Genomic DNA, 19,788 nt, shown 5'->3' with positions numbered 1-19,788 from the left:
ATCTAGATTCTTAGGTGTTGTCCCTTTGTCTGTATAGTGTAATTGTCAGACAATGACTAGGGTAGAGATTTGCTTAAACACCTTGAGCCCTTAAGGCTTTTACTTTCTACCTATGAGTTTGTATGTGGGATGAGGTACTCATTCAAAATTGCAATCATTTCTCAAGATTTCCTTAGGTTTCACTTCTTACTGGGCTCTCTCAAGTCTCCCCTGTGCATGTCTTTAGTTTCCTTGTCAGCAGAGACTATCTGAAGAACTTATCTCAGCCCTTTAATGACTGTCTCATTTTTAGGATTCCCCAGTTTCTGATTTTTCCACTGCTTGTTTCAGCTGGGACCACAACTTTGGATGAGTAGGGCTAGAGATTTTCTCTGTTCATTTTTACCTAAGCCTACCATTTTTTTTTTAAGATTTTATTTATTTATTTGACAGAGAGAGAGAGACAGCCAGTGAGAGAGGGAACACAAGCAGGGGGAGTGAGAGAGGAAGAAGCAGGCTCTCAGTGGAGGACCCTGATGTGGGGCTCGATCCCAGAATGCTGGGATCATGCCCTGGGCTGAAGGCAGATGCTTAACGACTGAGCCACCCAGGCACCCCTAAGCCTACCATTTTTTTGAACTTATATTTTTTATTGCTGAGTTAATACACTTCTAAGGCAGAATGTCAACACATTCTTACATAAATATTACCAAGGTTGACATCTAATGTTAATTCCAATATATTTCTTAAACAATGATAACTTTCAAAATGTTATTCTGGTATGTTATTTTATATTTCTCTCTGTTACTTGTCACACTTTAAAATTTGTATAACACCGTTAATTTTAAAGGACAAAGCCCTAGTTTTTTGTCCTCCACATCTAATTGAGTGCAATGCTGCCGGTTTTCAGGGCCAGCTCTATGATGGTAAAACTACTGTTCTTAGAGTAGTCAAATTCATAGCAACAGAAAATAAAATGGTGGTTTCCAGGGGCTATGGGAGCAAAAGGGTAATGGAGAATTACTGTTTAATGGGTCTTGAGTTTCAGTTTTGCCAGATGAAGAGTTCTAGAAGTTGATTGCACTATAATAAGAATATACTTACTTCATACTACTGAACTGTAAACTTAAAGTGGTAAACTTACATTGAAAAATTTTATGTTATGTGTGTTTTACCTAAAAAAATAAAAACAAACTATGGTTTTTGCCAGCAGAACTGGGGGAGTGGCAGGTGGTGTAGATGAGAGCCGCCCCAGGCAAAAAGTCCACAAATTTCTGCTGTTCTTACCTGAGGCTTTAGTGTGACTTTAAGAATAAATGTTCTCAGTTTGTTTTCTGCTTCAATCTAATGTCCTAAAATGGTTGTTTTTACAATTCTGTACCATTTAAAGACTGGTTTTTGTGGAGAGGGATCACTGAGCTCTTCATTCTACCATTTATTACTGGATGTCACTTCTGTGACTACTCCTTCTTAGTGTTTTCTGCAGGTTTTACTCATGGTTCCTTGCTTATAAATGATAGAAGGTCCTAGAGCATAGTCCTTGGACCTTTTCTTTTGCTTCTATGTCTTCCCTAGGAGATTTCATCAAGTCTCAACATTTAAAATATTATATGTATGCTGATGTCTCCCAGTTTTGCAAGTGTAGACCAGACTTCTACTCTACTCTCCAGATCTTTGCATCTATCTGCCTATTTGATATTCTACTTACATGTTTGATAGATATCAAATTTAATAAGGCTAAAACCAAACTCCTGGTATGTGATGCCAGAAAATGGATTTTTCTCAGCCTACTTCATCTCAGTTACTGATGCTTTCATTCTTCTACTTTTTTAGGCCAATAACTTGGGGTTGATTGTTGATTCTTTTCTTTCATAACCGTAAGTTTACCACATCAGAATATCCGTCAATTTTACCTTCAAAATATACATGGAATTCTGGCCTCTTTTCAGTATCCTCTTTCAAGTAACCGGTTTCAAACCACTGTCGTCTCTACCTGTGATTAATAGGCTTCCAACTGATTTAGTCTTACAGTACTTTTCTCCTTCAGTATGTTCTGAATAAAGTAGTCGGAATGATCCTGTTTAACATTAGTGGGATCCTCTTATTCCTGTGCTCAGATTCTCCCAATGGATGATTTCTCACCCCATTCTGAATAAAAGTCAAAGGCCTTGCCAAGATTCACTATATTCTACAGAATTTTGCTCCCCATTACTTTCCTAACTTCCTAACCTCATAACCTCCTACTCTCCCTCACTCAGCTCACTTTGCTCCCCCAAAACTCTAGACGTGTCTGTCTCAGTACCTTTTCACTTATTCCCCTTGCCTGGAATGCCTCTGGAAGGCCCCAGCCACACTTATCCTCATGCTTTGGCTTTCTTACTTGCTTTAGATCTTTATCCAGAATTCACTTTCTGTGTGAAATCTTCCTTGGTCATCCCATCCAAATTTCTGTGCCTTCCTCCCCAATATTTCCATTCCGCTTTCCTGCATTTTTTTTTAAGCTTAGCATTTACCAACATGTAATACACATTTAACTTTGTCTGTTTCCTTGACTAATGTTTTAACCCCATGAGGCATAATTTTTGTTCTTTTTGTATTATACTACTACCCTAGCACCTACAACAGTGACTGGCATTTATGTTTGCAATAAATGTAGGATGTTTATAATGAAAGGTGAAAAGAGGCATCAATTTTCAGATTAGGTAGTTTCTCTAAGTACCAAGTAGAATGAAGGAAACCATTCTTGTGAAATTTCAAAATATCAAGATTATAAAGAAAGTAAGTGCCAAACAGCTTCTGGAGAAAAGAAACAAAAGTCTACAAATTAGGAAATATGGATGGTATAAGGCAGTAGCATATGGATGCTAGAAGATAGTAGGACAGTTTTATTAAAGATTTGAAGAAAAACGAATTTTAACTTAGAATTCTATGCCCAAGCAAACTGTCAAATATGTGAGGTCAAAATAAAGTTATTTTCGCACATGAGAATGTGAAGATAAATGAAAAGATAAGTGACATTTTATCTCTCCGATAGCTGAGGGGTTTGTTTGTCAAAACAAGTATAGAAACCAAGAGAGGATATAACAACTAGCAAAACTTACCGAAAAGTCCAATGAGTACAACCTCCAAAGACATTTGTTCAGCAGGCAATAGAAGCAATGATACCATATTAAAGTAAGAATTTAGTTGTGTCCGAGAAGATTGGAATAAAGGTTGATAAATTAGAATTAACAGTCGGGATAATATTGGGACTATGGTTAAGTATACATTTTTCTTATCAATAAAGACAACAAAGATGGTCAGAAAGTTTAGGAGATAGAAAAGAGATATATAAAGTAGTGTCCATATATTAGGCAGACTCAAATTTGTATGATTTTTATAATTTTTGAAGATTTTATTTATTTGAAAAAGAGAGAGTGAGAGAGAGAGAGTGAGAGAGCACAAACAGTGGAGGGGAAAAGGGAGCCGGAGGACCCTGGAATCATGACCTGAGTGAAGGCAGATGCTTAACTGAATGAGGCCCCTAGTTTTGATAAATTAATGGAGTATAAGAAAAGAGACTCCTGACATTGAGGTAGCATAGTAGAGAAGGAAATATAACCTGAGTGTACTTCTTGGTTCTGTTCTACATGGTATTTATATAAACTCTGATGTTGTGCATGCTGTGTATTTAATTTTTTTAACTGAACGTAATAAAAAAAATTAAAAAAAAGAATTACTCTTAAGTCTAAAGTATGTAGGTCTCAGTTATGGTTATTGAAAATAACCTAAATTTTACTAATCTAAATAATATTTTTTAAAAATAGATGTGACAGGGGCTTCTGGGTGGCTCAGTCGATGTAAGCATCTGACCCTTGGTTTCAGCTCAGGTCATGATCTCATGGGTTGTGGGATCAAGCCCTGTGTCAGGCTCCTCACTCAGCAGGGAGTTTGCATGAGATTCTCTCCCTCTGCCCATCTCCCTGTCTCCCTATAAAAATAAATAAATCTCTCTCTCTCTCTCTCTTTTTTTTTTTTTTGAGTATATGTGACAGAAGTTGGGAATGACAGGCATGATTGCTACTACTTAAAATGTTTATTCTGTATGGCAGTTCTCAAACTTTGTTGCATTCTAAAATTGCCTGGGAGCTTTCAAAATCTTGATGTCTAAACTGCATCAAGCTGCATCTTTAACAATTAAAATCCCAGGGTGGAATCTGGGTATTAATTTGCTTGTTTGTTGTTTTACATTTTTCAGTTGATTCTGGTGTATAGTCAAATTTGAGAACCAGTGGTCTAAGTTCATGAACTAGAACTAGATATCTGAAAGATATGCTTGAAAGTTACAAATGTAACTAATAGTAGAATCATGCTAATAATTGTTATCATTGGTAAAAAGGAGTTGGTGAGGTAGGAGGATGTTAGAAGTGAGCCCAATTTTCCTTAGTGGGAAGGCACATCATCTTTTGTAGTGGGATGTGGTGACCAACCAAGAGTCTACATTTTGTTTCAAAGTTCATTTGTTAGGCATTTTATTTTACCTTCAAAAGGGAAATGCCCCTTTAGTCATGTTCATAATTTTATGAAAATCTGTACCATCTTTTTATATAGATTGAGTTAATTAGAGCTAGATCATTGAAGTCATTATGAATAAATTATCTGGATGTTAAAATCAACTTCTTATGGCAAACATAATTTACATTTTTTAGTGAATAGATACAATATTGTATAAAGGACATTTTAACAAATGTAGTTTCCTCTGACAGACATTTTAGACACAAAATTACATGTTCATACTCTTTAGATTATTGAAGTCATTTATCTTTCTTAGCAAACAACACGGGCAGAAACTCAACTTTTTTGAATGTGAGGCACAAAATTATTCTGGTTTTGTTTTAAACTCTATAGTAATAGGAATGTAAATATATTCCAGACTTTTTCTTCTCTAATTGCCTTAATGTTGCATCAACCTTGGCCATGCATTGGAATTACTTGAGGAGTTTGTTAAAAACAAGTCTCCTGTTTTTAGAGGTTATTTATCAAAATTGTCAACTGGAACCTAGGGCTCAGACCTTAGAGATACTTTTCTAGTCAGGCTAGAATGAAAGATTTTGAGTTTATGACTTTCTGGTTTCACAGAAGTCAGTAAATAATATCTGAATTTGATAAGTAATGAAACTGCAAAATAATCATATTAAGATTAAAAGATTGCCTTTCGCAAGTGGAATTAGGACTGGGGGTGAAGACAGATAAAGGTAGGGACAGTTGCTCTTCAGTATAAGCTCCTTTGTACTATGTGCTTTTTATTTTTTAAGATTATTTATTTATTTGAGAGAGAGGGGGAGAGAGCACAAGCAGGGGGAATAGCAGAGGCAGAGGGAGAAGTAGCCCCACCAAACAGGGAGCCTATGTGGGGCTCAGTCCCAGGACCCTGGGATTATGACCGGAGCTGAAGGCAGACGCTTAACCAACTGAGCCACTCAGACGCCCCTGTACCATGTGCTTTTTAAAAATAAAAACTATGCTCATGAACTACATTAATTTAAGAAATTAATGGTTGTAAAAGTATTATTCCCTTATATTTAAAAATAATACAGTGGTTTTTTTTAAAAAAATTCTTTATTTGAGAGAGAGAGAATGAGCAGTTGGGAGGAGCAGAGGGAGAGAGAAACAGACTCCCTGCTGAGCAAGAAGCCTAACACAGGGCTCAGTCCCAGTACCTGGGGATCACGACTTGAGCTGAAGGCAGACACTTTACCGACTTAGCCACCCAGGTGCCCCGATAATACAGTGTTCTTTATGTGACTCAGAATAGATAACATCAATAAATTAAGACGTCATTATTTTATATTAAAAATAATTCTAAACTTAAATGGTTTTTAGGAAGCTTTGAATTGATTTTTTAAAATAAACTTTTTACTAAATATATCTAATGTTTGATAAGTACCCTCATCAAAAGTGAACAGCTGTTTTTCACAAAGAGAACACTCCTATATAACCAGCATTCAGGTCAAAAATTACATATTGCCTGAACCTAAGAAGTCCAGAGTGTGCTATCTTCCAATCACTGTTCCTTCTTCCTCCACTGTCCCCTCCAGCCAAAATTCTAACTTGAATACCATTGGATAGCTTTTTTGTTTCTGAACATTATATAAGTGAAATAGTATATTATGCACTCATTTGTCTTTGTCTTCCTTCATTGAACATTATGTTTGTGAAATGTATTTTGTCATATTGAGTAACTCTTCCTTCTCATTGCCATCTATAGAATTCTGTTTTAATGGTATGCTACAATTTATTTATCCATTGTACTATCGATGGACAATTATGTTTCCAATTTCATTTTGTATGAAGAGTACTGCTATGAACATTCTTCTGTATAGCTTTTCTCTTAGTAGATTTTCATAAAATTTAAGTTTAGGAGCTATTGCCAAGGAAATTGCAATGAGATATTAAATGATTATGAAAATGAGCATGAAATTCGCTTTTCTTTCACAAAAGACTTGTGCATGGCTTTTTTTAAATTACTATTATTCTAAGATTTTATTTTTTTTAAAGTAATCTCTACACCCAACATGGCACTTGAACTCACAACATTGGGACGAAGAATTGCACGCTCCACTGAGTCAGGCAGGCACCCCTAGACCTGCGTGTGGTTTTAAGAATGGACATGCAGCACGCACTTCTGTTGTTCAGCTTCCTTGTAAGTGGTGAGGCCTGGACTAATTTGTATTTTACCTTTTGTACAAATACATAGTTTGGTCTGTGAAGTATACTTGATATGAAATGGTGAAACAGGATTGGTGATAGTAAAGCATCCTCGAAAATGGTGCCAGGGCACATCTCAGAAGACAGGGCTAGAAGTGACTATTTGAAGGGAGAGTTTGCCTTACAGCTCAGAGCAGCTGTTGATTTAACTCTGATTTATGTCAAGGTCTTCTATCTCAGAGGATTCATTCTTCCTTATCCACATAGAATACCCTGTGATTTGCCTCAGTTTACTTAGACCCACTACTAGAGTCCCAGCTTATGGTACATGGGTTAAACCACTAACTCTGGCACTTGATACGATCTTTCCAGGTGTAAAATATGCAAGTCTGCTGTTTTACCCAAGAAGTTTTCCTTGGAGAGGAGAGAAATAAGCACTTCAATCTAGCTTGGCCTTAATTTTCCAGAGACACAAACTCCTAATGCCAAATAGCAATGGCTATTTGGAGTTAGCATTTTTCCTGGTCCTTTGAGACAGTGACACAGAATATTCTTGCTAGCCCCTGGGACAGGAACTTGGCCTCCTATTGAAGGCATAGCCCTTCAACTCCCCACTCCTCACTTTTTCATTTGCTCCTAGCGGCTCTTGGTTAAAACATTTCAGGTAAGACTCTCCTCCTTTTCAGATGTTCCTCTTTGGGCTAACTGAAGCCTAGAAGAGGAGAAGGGATGGAGGAATAGTTGATTTAAAGGTTAAAATGTACCTCAGTGTCCAGTTTTACCACCTATGAAAATACATGGAATTCATAAATGTCGTCAGTCCTGTTTGTCAGGTACTGTTACCTCTTAAAACTACTGACTTTACCAAACTTTAGATCCATGCTATTTTAGTAGTGTCAGAAAATCTTTCTTATACAATATCCTTTTACTGTAGTTTATAGGTTTAGGTTTTATCTTGATTGCTCATCTTGACTTAAATTTTTTAAAAAACAAATTTTAAAACTTTATTAAAAAATTTTTAATTGAAGTATAGATGACATGCAATATTATATTAGTCTAGGCTTACAACATAGGGATTCCATGTTTATATATGTTACAAAATATTCACTATGCTAAATGTAGTTATCATCTGTCACCATACAAAATTATTACAATATTATTGACTGTATTCCCTGTGCTATACTTTACATCCCCATGATTTATTGTATAACTGGAAGTTTGTACCTCTTAATCCCCTTTACTTATTTTGCACATTCCCCCAAATGCTCCCCTTTGGCAATCACCATTTTTTTTTCCTGTATTTGTGATTCTGGTTTCTGGTTTTTTGTTTGTTTATTTCATTTTTAAAAAATATTCCACATATAGGTGAAATTATATGGTATTTGTGTTTTTCTGACTTCTTTCACTTGGCGTGATACCTTCTAAGTTCACCCAAGTTGCAAGATTTCATTTTTTTTTGTTTTTGTTTTTTTAATGATTATATCATAGTATGATACTTATATCTTTATATACTTATTTTTAAAATTTTTCTTGAAGTATAGTTGACATACAGTGTTATAGTAGTTTCAGTTTTACAACATAGTGTTTCAAAGTTCTATACACTGTGCTCACCAGTCTTCTGTCATCACATAATATTATTACAATGTTATTGACTATATTCCCTGTGCTGTACTTTTCATTCCTTATTTATTGATTTTTTTTTCCTTAGCATAATAGTCTATCCATGTTGTTGTGAATGGCAAGATCTCATTCTTTTTTTAGGTCTGAGTTATATTCCACCATACCACATCTTCTTTATACACTCATCTATTAATAGACACAGGTTGCTTTCATATCTTGGCTATGGTACATAATACTGTCATAAACATAGGGGTTGTATATGTTTACAAATTAGTGGGGTTTTTTTTTTTAGATAAATACCCAATAGTAGAATTATTGGTTCATATGGTATTTTTATTTTTAATTTTTTGAGTAACCTCCATATAGTTTTCCCTAGTGGCTGAACCAGTTTACATACTCACCAACAGTTCCCAAGGGTTCCGTTTCTCCACATCTTTGCCAATACTTGTTATTTCTTTTCTTATTGTTACTATGCATTCTGATTTGTGTGAGTTGACATTTTGTTGTGGTTTTGAGTTGTATTTCCCTGATGAGTAGTGATGTTGAGCATCTTTCTATGTGCCTGTTAGCCATCTGTATGTCTTCTTTGGAAAAATGTGTATTCATCTGAAACAGTGTCTACCCACTTTTTAATTGAATTGTTTTATTTTTTGTATGGAGTTGTATGTGGTTTTTTAAAATATATTTTGGGGGTGCCTCCGTGGCTTGTTTGTCCAACTCTTGGTTTTGGCTCAGGTCACAATCTCAGGTCGTGAGATTGAGCCCTATATCTGTCTGTGCTTAGTGCAGAATCTGCTTGAGACCTCTCCCTCTCTTTCTGCCCCTCCCCCAGCTTGTGCATGCGCGCACACACTCTTTCTAAATAAATAAGTAAAATCTTCAAATTACATATATATGTTAATCTTATATCAGATATATGATTTGCAAATATTTTCTCCCATTCTGTAGGTTTTCATCTTGTTGATGATTTCCTTTGCAGTACAGAAGCTTTTTAGTTTATGTAGTCCCACTTGTTAATTTTTGCTTTTTTTGCTTTTACCCGAGGATACAGATCCAAAAAAATACTGCTAAGACTCACGTCTGAGATTTTACTGCCTATGTTTTCTTTTGGGAGTTTTATGGTTTCAGGTCTTACATTTAGATTTTAAATCCATTTTGAGTTTATTTTTGTATATGGTATAAGGAAGTGATCCAATTTTAATTTTTTTTAATATAGCTGTCCACTTTTCCCAACATCATTTATTGAAGAGGTTCTCTTTGTCCCCATTGTTTTCTTTTAAAGATTTATTTATTTATTTATTTATTTAAAGAGAGAGAAAGAGCACCTGCCTGAGCAGGGGAGGAGAAAAGGGAGAGGGAGAGAAGCAGATTCCCACTGAATGAAGCCCACCCAGGGTTCAATCTCATAAACCTAAGGTCATGACCTGAGCTGAAATCAAGAGTTGGGTGCTTAATGGACCGAGCCCTCCAGCACCCTCCCCCCATTGTATATTCTTTTTTGTTGTACATTAATTGACCAAATAAGTGTGAGTTTATTTCTGGATCTCCATTAGGTTACATGGATCTATGTTTCTGTTTTTGTGCTAATACCATACTGTTTTGATTACTATAGCTTTGTACTATAGTTTGGTATCAGGGATGTGATACCTCTAGCTTTGTTCTTCTTTCTCAAAATTACTTGATTATTTGGGGTCTTTTGTGGGTCCATACAAATTTTAAGATTATTGTAATTCTGTGATAAATGGTGTTGGTATTTTGATAGAGATTACATTGGATCTTTAGATTGTATGGGTAGTATGTACATTTTAACGATATTAATTCTTCTAATTTATGAGCATGGTATATATTTTCATTTATATGTCATCTTCGGTTTCTTTTATCAGTGTTATACAATTTTTAGAGAGTAAGTCTTTCACCTTTGTTCAATTAATTTTTAGGGTTTTTTTGGTGCAATTGTAATTTGGATTTGTTTGTTTTTTGGGGTTTTTTTTAAAGATTTTATTTATTTATTTGACAGAGAGAGAGAGACAGCCGGCGAAAGAGGGAACACAAGCAGGGGGAGTGGGAGAGGAAGAAGCAGGCTCCCAGCAGAGCAGGGAGCCTGATTCGGGGCTCAATCCCAGGACCCTGGGATCACACCCTGAGCCAAAGGCAGATGCTTAACAACTGAGCCACCCAGGCGCCCCATAATTTAGATTGTTTTAACTTCATTCTGCTAGTCTGTTATCAGTATACAGAAATGCAACATATTTCTATATATTAATTTTGTATCTTGGAACTTGATTGAATTTATTTATTTTTTATGAAGATTTTACTTTTATTTATTCATGAGAGACAGAGAGAGAGGGAAAAGCAGGCTTGCGGGACTTGATCCCAGGATCCTGGGATCACAACCTGACCTGAAGGCAGACGCCTAACCAACTGAGCCAACCAGGAGCTCTATTGAATTTATTTATTAATTCTCATAGTTTTTTGGGTGGATCTTTAGGATTTCTTATATGTAGTATCATGTCACTGCAAAGAATGACAGTTTTGTTACTTATCAATTTGGATGTCTTCTTTCTTTTCTCTTTTTCTTTTTCTTTTTCTTTTTTTTACCCAGACTCATCTGGCTAAAAGTTTATCAGTTTTACCTTTTCAAAGAACCAGCTCTTTGTTGTATCCATCTTTTCTTATTTTTTAGTCTCTATTTCATTTATTTTCACTCTGATCTTGATTATTTCCTACCCTCTACTAACTTTGGACTTTGATTTTTTTTTTTTTTGCTTCCGTTAGGTGTAGATTAGATCGTTTATTTGAGATTTTAGTTGTTTCTTGACCTGCATCACCATAGACCTGCATCACTATAAACTTCTCTCTGAGAACTGCTTTTGCTGCATTCCAACAACTCCAGAAAGTTTTGTTTCCATTTTCATTTGTCTCCAGTTATCCTTTGATTTCTTCTTTGATTTCTTTGTTGACTCATTTTCTGTTTAGTAGCATGTTATTTAGCTTCTGTTTGTTTCCGGCTTTTTGTTTTGTTTTCTTCTGGTAACTAATTTCTACTTTCATACCATTGTGGCCAGAAAAGATGCTTCATATGATTCCATCTTCTTAAATTTATTGAGACTTGTTTTGTTTCCTGACGTGTGATCTGTCCTGGAGAATGTTACATGCTCACTTGAAAAGAATGTGTATTTCGCTATTTTGAATAGGATGTTCTGTATAAATCTGTTAAGTTCATCTGGTCTAATGTGATATTCAAAGCCACTATTTCCTTTTTATTTTCTGTCTGGATTATCCTTTGATGTAAGGGGTTTAAGTTTTTTGGTACTCTTATATTATTGTCAGTTTCTCCCTTTATATCCATTAATATGTGCATTATGTATTTAGGTGCTCTTATGTTAGAAGCATAGATATTTACAATCATTATATCCTCTTGTTGGGTTTATTCCTTTATCATTATGTAATGCCCTTCTTTGTCTCTTATTACAGTCCTTGTTTAAAAGTCTATTTTGTCTGATATATGTATTTCTACCCCAGGTTTTCTTCTGTTGCCATTTGCATGGAATATTGTTTTCCTTCCTTTCAGCTTTCAGTGTTTATCTGTGTTTAGGTTTGAGGAGAGTGTCTGGTAGGAGCATATAGATGGATCTTTCTTTTTTTTTTAATCTGTTTGTTACTATGTGTCTTGTGATTAGATCATTTAGTCCGTTTACATTTTAAGTAGTTACTGATAGATATGTACTTAGTGCTATTTTGTTTATTGTCTCCTGATTCTTCTTCTAGTTCTCTGTTCCTTTCTGGTTCTCTCGTACTCTTCTTTTGTGATTTGATGACTTTCTGTAGTGCTATGCTTGGAGTAGTTTGTCTTTTTTGTGTGTGTATCTATCGTAGATTTTTGATTTGCAATTACCATGATGTTCATATATAACATCTTGTAAATGCATAGCTATCTATTTTAAGTTCATGGATGCTTAGTTTGAACACATTCTAAAAGTACTACATTTTATTTCCCGCTTTGCTATATGTATTTGATGTCATAATTTACATCTTTTTATTTTGTGTATATCTTAATTGTTGTAGGTAAAGCAACTAGTATAGACATAATTAAAATGACTACTTTTGTCTTTTTACATTCATACTAGCTTTATAAATAATTGATCAATTACCTTTAGTGTGTTTCCTTTACCACTGAAATTATTTCTTCTGTAATTTTCTTCTAGTTGTGACTTTTTCTTTTTGTTAAGATTTATTTATTTATTTGAGAGAGAGCAAGAGTGCACATGTGAGTGTAAGGAGGGGCAGGTAGAGGGAGAGGGGAAAGAATCTCAGCCAGACTTCCCTCTGAGCACAGAGCCAGATGCGGGGCTCCATCTCACTGCCTGAACTGAAATCAAGAATTGGACACTTAACCCACTGAGCCACCCAGGGACCCCTAGTTGTGGCTTTTTCTTTTCTGCTTAAAGAAGTCCCTTTAACATTTATTTTAAGCCTGAGTTAGTGTGATAAACCCCTTTCACTTTTCTTCTTCTGGAAGACTCTTTATCTCTCCTTTACTTCTTTTTTTTTTTTTTTTTAAGATTTTATTTATTTATTCGACAGAGATAGAGACAGCCAGCGAGAGAGGGAACACAAGCAGGGGGAGTGGGAGAGGAAGAAGCAGGCTCACAGCGGAGGAGCCTGATATGGGGCTCGATCCCACAACGCCGGGATCACGCCCTGAGCCAAAGGCAGACGCTTAACCGCTGTGCCACCCAGGCGCCCCTATCTCTCCTTTACTTCTGAATAACTTTCCCAGGTAGATTATTCCTGGTTGTGAGTTGTAACTTGCGAAGTTTCTGTGAAAAATCTGGTGATAGCCTTATGGCAAGGAGGGGGTCTTCTGTCCATAACTAGTTGCTTTTCTCTTGCTGCTCTTAAGGTTCTTTATTTTAATATTTTCACGTTTTTGTTATGTGTCTTGGTGGTGATCTCTTTGAGTTCATCTTGTTTGGGACTGTCCATGCTTCCCTACCTGATTGTGGGTTTCCTTCTTCAGATTAGCGAAATTTTTAGCCACTATTTTTTCAAAAAGTTTTCTGCCTCTTTCTCTCTCTTCTTCTGGGAGCCCTATAATGTGAATGTTAGTATACTTGATGTTGTTTCAGTGGTCCTTTAACCTACCCTTATTATTTTTTTATACATTTTTTTCTTTTTGTTGTTCACCTTGGATGATCTCCACTAGCCTATTTTCCAGGTTGCTGATCTATTCTATATCATCTAATCTCCTGTTGAATCCCTCTAGCATATTTTTTATTTCAGTTATTGAGTTATTCAGCTCTAATTGGATCTTTTTTATTATCACTCTTTTTGTTGAAGTTCTTGGTGAATTCAAACCCTCTTCTCTCAAGTCTGGTGAACATCTTCATGATCATGACTTTGAATTCTTTATCAGCTAGATTGCTTATCTCCATTTTGTTTAGTTATTTTCTGAGGTTTAGTTTTATTCTTTCATTTGCAACATGTTCCTCTGTCTTTTCTTTTTTGTCTGTGTTTGTTAGTATGTATTAGCTCAGCTATGTCTCTTTATCTTGAAGTTAGTGGTCTCATATACGAGCACCTCTTGGGCCCTAGGAGCTCCATCCCCCTGGTCACCAGAACCAAGCACTCCAGAATTGTCCCATGTGTGGGCTGTGGACTGCTGCCATTGCATTGATGGGTGGGGCTGGCTACTGTGGCTTGCTGTAGGTGCTGTGAGCTGGCTATTGGGTGGGGTTAGCCCCCCTACAGCTGGCTGAGAGGCCTTGATGCAGCTGCTATTGATGTGCTGATGGGTGTGGCACCCCGCCCCCCACGGAGTTGCTTTGGAGGGTGCAGAGTCTTTTTTTTTTATAATAATAATTTTTTATATGTTATGTTAGTCACCATACAGTATATCCTTAGTTTTTGATGTAGTGTTCCATGATTCATTACTTGCGTGTAACACCCAGTGCTCCATGCAATATGTGCCCTCCTTAATACCCATCACTGGCCTATCCCAGTCCCCCCCCACCCCGCCTCCCCTCTGAAGCCCTCAGTTTGTTTCCCAGAGTCCATAGTCTCTCATGCTTCATTCCCCCTTCTGTTTACCCCCCCCTTAATTCTTCCCTTCCTTCTCCTACTGATCTTCCTGCTATTTCTTATGTTCCATAAATGAGTGAAACCATATGATAATTGTCTTTCTGTGCTTGTCTTATTTCACTTAACATAATTTCCTCCTCCAGTCCCGTCCATGTTGCTGCAAATGTTGGGTAATCGTTCTTTCTGATGGCTGAGTAATATTCCATTGTATATATGGATCACATCTTCTTAATCCAGTCATCTGTTGAAGGGCATCTTGGCTCCTTCCACAATTTAGCTATTTTGGACAATGCTGCTATGAGCACTGGGGTGCACATGGCCCTTCTCTTTACTACGTCTGTATCTTTGGGGTAAATACCCAGTAGTGCAATTGCCGGATCATAGGGTAGCTCAATTTTTAACTTTTTAAGTGACCTCCACACTGTTTCCCAAAGTGGCTGTACCAACTTGCATTCCCACCAACAGTGTAAGAGCGATCCCCTTTCTCCACATCCTCTCCAACATTTGTTGTTTCTTGCCTTGTCAATTTTTGCCATGCTAACTGGCGTAAGGTGGTATCTCAATGTGGTTTTGATTTGAATTTCCCTGGGATGCAAGGGTGGTTCAACATTTGCAAATCGATCAGTGTGATAGATCATATCAACAAGAAAAGAGTCAAGAACCATATGATCCTCTCAATTGATGCAGAAAAAGCATTTGACAAAATACAGCATCCGTTCCTGATTAAAACCCTTCAGAGTGTAGGGATAGAAGGTGCATTCCTCAATTTCATAAAAACCATCTATGAAAAGCCTACAGCGAATATCGTTCTCGATGGGGAAAAGCTAAAAGCCTTTCCCTTAAGATCAGGAACACGACAAGATGTCCACTCTCTCCATTATTATTCAACATAGTACTAGAAGTCCTTGCAACAGCAATGAGACAACAAAAAGGGATAAAAGGTATCCAAATCAGCAAAGAAGAAGTCAAACTGTCTCTCTTCGCAGATGACATGATACTCTATATGGAGGGTGCAGAGTCTTGGCCAGGGCTGCCCTGTGGGTGTGGCAGTGTGGTAGTCACTTTGAGCATTGTTGTTTTGGGGTTTGGTGGTCCCCACTGATACTGCCTGCCAGGTTTGGTGAGACAGGAGTTCTTTGGAGGGGTGCCAGCCTGGGCAGGCTGGTGAGCTGGGTGGGTTCACAGGAGAAATCCAGCATGGGGACAAGTGGTGTTAACAGTGTAGGGAGAGGGTGCCACAAGTAGCACCCTTCTGCATTGGGCTAGGTAGGCTGAATGAGGGAAGAAAAATGGTACTTATTAGCCCTTCCAGTTTTGGAGAAAGTTTCTGCAGATCCCTCTGCCCCTCTTGCATACTCTCTAAAATTACTTAATAAATCTCTCTCACATGTGACCCAGGCACTTTTCAAATCACTCCTTCTCTGCTATGTTTCAGAACGAGTGATACAGTGTTGTGTCCTTTAAAACAGTCAGTTTCCAATAGCCTTCTGGCTCTCCTGGGGTAAAGCCCTGCTGACTTTCACAGCCAGATGTTGTGGGTGCTCTTCTTCCTGGTGCAGATTGCCAGGCCAGGAAGGGAGGCTGCCTGATGTGGTGTTTAAAGCCCTCACTCCTCAGGAAGCTTATGATATCTTTCCTGCTTGTGGGTCACTGTGCAGGGAGTTTGGTTCCTGATCATTCAACTTGAAATTTTGGAGTAAAAAAATCATTTCCATTTTTATTATCTTTTCAGAGCATTAAATTCCCCATTTTCATATAATTGAATGACTGTTTATTTTTAAAATTCCTTTAGAAATATTTGAATTCTTATTTTTTATTATGGTCTATTTGGGATTATTTTGACAGTTAAGATCCCAGTTGTGTAATTGAGAGATGCTTATATGTATTATTTTTGTATCTTTGATTTCTTGCTAGCTTCATTTTTCTTATTCTAATATTCTCTTGTTACTTTTTTTTTAAAGGAGACTCTAATCTTTAAAATTACTTGAATATTGTCTTTTCAAAGATTTATAAATAATCTCAGTAGTTGGAATCATATCGACATCTTTATTTCTAGTACCATGATGGTTTATTTATTAAAAAAATTTTAAGGACAAGTTTATTCAAGTATAATTTATGTATAGTAGAATTCGCCCTTCTAAAGTGTACAGTTCAGTGTTTGGATAAATTTATACAATTTTGTAACCACCACCAAAGTCAAGATAGAGAAGACTTCCATTATCCTAGGCCGCTCCCTCCTACCCTTTTGTGAACAGTCACGTCTTACAAATAAAACCTATCACAACAACTGATTTGTGTGAATAAACAAAATTATTCTAAACTGCCATATAAATGGAGTCATACAATATGTAACATTTTGTGCCTGTCTTCTTTTATTAACATAATACTTCTGAGATTGATCCATTTGTTGAATGTATCATTCCTTTTTATTGCTGAGTAGTATTCCATTGTATGGGCGTACCAACATCTATCTAGCCATTTGCCTGTTGATGGACACTTTGGATTGTTTGCAATTTTTCATGGCAGTGAGTAAAGCTATAAATGTTCACATGCAGGTCTTTGTGTGGGCATGTTTTTATTTCTTTTGTGTAAATACTCAGGGGTGGGTGGGATTGCTATGACATATGGCAAATTTATGTTTAACTTTATAAGAGACGACTGTACTGTTTTTTAAAGTGGGTGTATATTTTTGATTTGCACCAGCAAATATATGAGGGTTCCAGTCACTCTGCATCCTTGCCAAGATTCGTCCTTCTAAATCTTTTTAATTTTATTCATTCTACTAGTTGTGTAATTGTATCTTATTGTGGTTTTAATTTACAGTTCTCAGATGACTAATGATATTGAGCACAGTTTTGTGTGCCTCTTGGCCATCTGTACATCTTTTTGGTGAAATATCTATTCAGATCTTCTGTCCATTTTAATAATTGTATTATCTTCTTATTGAATTGTGTTATTTATATATTCTGGATTCAAGTCTTTTGCTGGCTAGTACATACACATTCTCCTAGCCTGTGACTTATCGTAGTGTCTTTTGAAGAACAGATGTTAATTTTAATGAAGTCCAATTTATCAGCTTTTTGGTGGTTTGTGCTTTCTGTGTCTTATCTAAGAAAAATACTAATTTAATATCACACATTTTTTTTGTTTTCTTCCACAAATTTATATATTTTATTAAGATTTTATTTATTTATTTTAGAGAAAGAGAGAGCATGAGTAGGGGGAGGGCAAAAGGAGAGGGAGAGAGAATCTCAAGCAGTCTCCACACTGAGCACGGAGCCCAATGCAGGGCTTGATCTCGTGACTCCAAGATCAGACCTGAGCTGAGACCAAGAGTTAGACACCTAACTGATTGAGCCACCTAGACGTACCCACAAATTTGTATTTTTATCTCTTACATATAGTTCTATAATGCATTTTAACTTAAATTTTGTATATTTTTATATATGGTATGAGGTGGAGGTTGAGGGTTTTGTTTTGTTCTGTTTTCCATGTCCAGTTACTCTAGTACCATTTGTTGAGAAGTCTGTCCTTTCTCCATCAAATTACCTGGTATATTTGTTGAAAATCAATTGACCATGTATGTGTGGGTGTATTTCTCGACTCTGTTCTATTGATTCATACACCAACTTTAGACAAACACCACATTGCTTTAATTATTATAGTTCTATAATAAGACTTAAAATTGGTTTATTCTTACCATGGGAAAACTAGTATTGAGCTGATACATCTATACATTCTTCCCATTGGTCCTATGATCCTGTTAGTCCTATTATTCTAGAATGTCCTCTAGAATAAGATTACCTCCTATTTTATATGACAGTCTTTCATCTATTTGAATAAGTAAATGTTCATACAGTTTAATTTGGACTAAGCCTCCGTAGGCTCAAGATCTTTTAAATTTAAGACTTTTTTGTCATTTTAACAAAAGAGCTTACCATAAATTAGGAGCTCAGTAAATATTTGTTGGAATTGAATTGAACTCTGTGGAATAACTGTTCATTTGTATCCTTAAAGTAGGTTACTTGAGTTCAGCAGAGCAAAGAAAGCATAGTTCCTGTGACATTAATTTCGTTAGGAAACCATGGTTCTCTTAAGAAATAAGTCTTTCTGGATAATTGATTGTTTGCAGCTTTTTATTTTCCAGTTTTAGACATTTTCTGTTAAGTTATTTTCATATTATGTGCTAGGCACTGGTTGGGCCAATTCAATATGGAAACTCAACTTCCTTTAGTTGGGGAACTTTAAAAATTGTTAATATCAGTATTGTTTATATCCTCCTTGTTTTCTCTTTTTATTCTTTACACATTATTCAGATATTGGATGTCTGGAGTTGGTCCTCTAATATTCTTTTCTCTTTTTTCCTGTTTCAACTCATCATCTTTTTGCCCTTCTTTGTGAGAATTCTCCTCGACTGTATCTTTCTGTTCTATTAAGCTTTTGATCTCTGGTATTATTTTTTAATTTTCAAGAGCTATTTTTTATTCTCTGAGTATTTCCTCTTACTAGCACGCTATTCTTACTTCATAGGTGATGTCTCCTCTCTAAGAATATTAATGACAATTTTTCTTGAATTAATTTCTTCTTAAATAGTCATGATTTCCTTCAACTTGCTTTCTTTCAGTATGTTTTGAATATTATCTGTCTTTAATATTATTAGTTTTTCTTAAATGTCCAGTGATCTTTCTCTGTCTAGTGATACACTCTGCTTCACTCACTCCAGAGGATAAACTCAGACCTTTGATAGGATGCGGGAGGACATTGTATCAAGTAGGGAATCAGGGAGTTTAACTATTTTATAAGCTTTTAACTAATCACACTGTTTTCTTCCCTATTTTTACCCTACTTGCAAAAGTACCTTATTCTGCCACTTCCTGAGCTCTTTAGGGGTTCCTCAGTGCCAGTCAAGTTGCTTTTCAGCTTTATTTTCTGTTGAAGTAGGATTTCACTTTTTGGTCTGCTAAGGTGCTTTTTCAGTTGTTCATCTGGTTTCACCTTCTGAAATTTGCTTGCTGTTTTCTCCCTCTCTCCTGTGGGTTTATATTTTTTAAAGAAAAAACATTTATTGTCATGTTAAGATGGATTCACTGTGATGAAGAAAGAAGAAAGATTTCTACTTGAAGATAGTATTTGAACATATAATGTAGCTTTGCTTCTTCTTAAAACTTCTCTTTAATCAGAAACCTTTCTTCATTTCTTTAGCCAGAAACCTAATTCTTTTTTTTTTTTTTAAGAGAGGGAGAGAGGTGGAGGGAGGGGCAAAGAGAGGAGGAAAGAGAACCCCAAGCAAGCTCCTTGCCCAGTGCAGAGCCTGACACAGGGCTCAGTTTCACAACCCTGAATTCATGACCTGAGCCAAAATCAAGAGTCAGACACCTAACTGACTAAACCACCCAAATGCTCCCAGAAACCTAATTCTAA

The 19,788-nt window shown here is 36.2% G+C and overlaps 1 protein-coding gene across 3 annotated transcripts in view; it reads left to right on the top strand.

The window, feature by feature from the left end:
- ZRANB3 (zinc finger RANBP2-type containing 3) overlaps window positions 1-19,788 on the top strand; it is a 302,647-nt gene that overhangs the window by 81,416 nt on the left and 201,443 nt on the right. The window lies entirely within an intron of this gene.

The sequence above is a fragment of the Ursus americanus genome, chromosome 1 (genome assembly GCF_024610735.1).
Source record: "Ursus americanus isolate L20-20 chromosome 1, mUrsAme1.1.p, whole genome shotgun sequence".
NCBI lineage: Eukaryota > Metazoa > Chordata > Mammalia > Carnivora > Ursidae > Ursus > Ursus americanus.
This window is presented reverse-complemented; position numbering and strand designations above follow the sequence as displayed.